Genomic DNA, 3,205 nt, shown 5'->3' on the forward strand with positions numbered 1-3,205 from the left:
GTGTGGGGCCGGGATTTCTGCTTAGCAGGGCATGGTGAGGGGAGGAGGGAAGCAGCTCACAGTCTCTGGAGCTCCAGCCAGGGAGCAGAAGAGAGGGGCCAGCCCTGCTGTGGAGCAAAGAGCCCCACCCAGCCCAGAGAGCATGCCAGGATGATGGGGTTGTCTGGTTTATCTTAAAGCAAAAAGGGGTCTGGGGCAAATATTGCATAAACTGGTTTAAGCCCAACCAGTTGAGTCTGATACTACATTCAGCCAAGTTCTCTCAAACTGGTTTCAGCCATTTTCAGACTGGTTTATGTGCACTGAACATCTGTTCTGTTACATGTTTAAACCAGTTTCTGATCACTTAAACTGGTTTGTGTGTAATGTCTGTCCCTAACCTCTACGGAAATAGTGGATGTTATTATTTTTTAAGACCTGATTTGAGGATGATGGATTAATTGGAGTAGTCAGAAGGGCTTGAATTTGACTAGGAAGGGAACATTGATAATGAAATAATTTTAATTACAAACACCAAAATATATATAATCTGTCCTAAAGTATAAACCAGTCTTAAAGCATAATGCTTCTGACAAACATAAATAGAAAGGAGTATGTAAAGGATCCTTTCTTTTTAATTCTCAAGCAACTAAAATTAGGAGGTTGGATAACAAACTAGAAGAGCTGAAGATGCTCACTTATGAGGAAAACATGTGTTATGTTTGGTGTTAATGAAACACGGTAGGAAAGCTGTCATAATTGTAATGTTAAAATCAATAGTTACACCTTGTTCCATAAGGACAGATTGGGAAAAGAGAAGATAAGAACAAGCAGTCTTCCTCAAAGATACTGGAATCTATCAGTGTCAGAGGATTCAAAACTACTTGAATGCTTATAGATTTAAATTCTAAATAAAAATGAATACACTAAGTAAGATATTACAGACCACCAAATCTCTCAGGATAACCTGCTCTATTTACAGCTGTTCACAATGCATAGGAAGAATATCCACATGGGGGGACACTTGATGGATATCTTAAGTGATGAGTAAGAAAACGTCTTTAGAATTTCTAAAGAAATAATGGATGGTTTCTTAATAAAGAAAGTTCTTCAGCCAAGATGGTTGCAACTTAGTCTTGGACCTCATTCTGACAAATCAAAATGATGCAACGGGTTTCAAAACAGCCTTGAAACTAAACGAGGGCAATCAAAACATTCCAAAAGTTTTTAAATTTTTCAAGTTTTGAAGCTGAGGCTGGGCTTGCCTTCAGGAAAACAGAAAGTAAGGAGAGGAAGAGGGAAGAGTGGGGAAGCCCTGCTCTGATATTGACTGTGTAGCTGGCCAGTGACTGTGATCCTTCCCTGAGATCCCTTCCAATCCCAGTGCTCTGGGGGTGGGGTGGAAATACAGGATAAAAAGCATCCTTGTTTGAACTGAGTTGCTTTCTGCCTTGGGCTCAGTTACTTTTGTGCTTTTCCTGGAACACAACAACTGCAGAAACTTCCTCAGCCTGAGAAAGGGTTTTTAAACCCAAAAGCTTGGTTAAATTTTTTTTCCAACTATTTAAGTTGGTCTAATAAAAGATACCAGATTCACCCAAAGAACCTTGTCTGCCATGTCCTTAGACCAACATGAATACAACCTACACCCCTATATACATTTATATATTTTTATAAAGACAAGACATTATGAAACACACCATGAAGCATTCTGGAAAGGCAGCTGGCAAGCTTTCAGGTAGGGACAGAAGAGGGGGTAGAGGGAGAGGTGTATGTTCCCCGCCCCCAACCAAACTGAGATGTAGCCTCTTTGCTACAACAAGCAGGCTTGAAGCTTCTACTAGTTGTACAGGCAGCAAGGAGAGGGGAGCAGTGGCAGTGCCACTGCCTGTGCCTGAGTCTGCATCCCCTCCAAGAGCAACAGTCATAACCCCACCACCACCAGCAGGACAACAAGCAGCAGCACCAGCATAACAGTCTCCTCCACCCCCATTTCACTTCCCAGGCTGAGCCTTCCAGTGCCAAAGGAAGAGCTGGAGCTGGAGCTGGAGCTGGAGCTGGTTCTGAGTGCCCTAGCAAGGGAAATTCTGGGGAAGGATGGGGAATCATCTGAGTTTGTGCTCCATACCCCTCAAATTTCCCCTAGAGCCAAGTCTCTTTCCCCAGAAGGCACTTCAGAGGAGGCTGAGGTAAAGGGTACAGAGGCAAGCGGCTCAGCATGGAGACTTCTCTGGCAGATGCTGGAGAACAAGCTCCAGCAGGAGAGGAAAAAAGGGCTCTGTCGCAGTTTGGCTGCCTGAGATGATACTGGTGCTACTGTGCTGCTCATTAAGCTATTATTACCTGTTAAAGTGGTGGACCAAACTGAGGCTGTAGGAGAGAAGGAGACCTCATTGGGGCACACTACGATGTCATGTAGAGGTCCTGGCGCCAGTGAGGGTGCACCTTAACACACCCACTGTGACACATGTCATGAGTTTTGCTTGTCAGCAGCTTGAGGTAGTTTCCCAGAAACCCTTGTGCCTATCTCCTTGAAACCTGGCAGTCTTCGTGGCCTCAGCAGGGGTTACCATGCCTGCAGTTTTCACCCCCTGTGCCTTCACACTTACAGGTGACATGAGTTTTGCTTTCAAGAATTTGAGGTGCAGTTTCCCAGAAACCCCTGCACTTATCTCCTTGAAATATGGCAGACTTCATGTCCTCAGAAGCAGCTACCATCTCTGCTTTTTTCATCCAAATCTTCCAAAAAATTACAGTTACAGGCAGTTTTGTGATTCCCTATTATAGCCTATGGGTGAAACGTAGAATCAGCGTCAAAACAGTGAAACAGTTTTGATGAAACGAAACGGAACTTTCAAAACTGAACGAAACTCAAAACAAAACACTATCCCATCGAAGTGGTGAAACAGAAGTCTAAACGAAATGGTGCTGTTTCGCACAGCCCTAGAACATACTATATATATTGTAGCAAAACCCCCAGTTTCTTTTTTTTCTTTATTGCATTCCCTCCCTTTCCCCAACCATTTCTGACTTTTTCTCTCCCTCTCTATTCCCTATAGATAAGTATAAGTAAACTAAGATATAGAGTAAGCTTTAAACATTTTTATTTTGGTAGCAAGTTCTTGGTTTTGGATATTCAGTTTTATATTTTATTATTAAATTTATATTGATTCTTACTGTTGTATATTGTATTATTATCATTTTCATATTGATTTTTATTGTTTCA

This window comes from Crocodylus porosus, unplaced genomic scaffold (genome assembly GCF_001723895.1).
Source record: "Crocodylus porosus isolate Cpor-Errol unplaced genomic scaffold, CroPor_comp1, whole genome shotgun sequence".
Classification (NCBI taxonomy): domain Eukaryota; kingdom Metazoa; phylum Chordata; order Crocodylia; family Crocodylidae; genus Crocodylus; species Crocodylus porosus.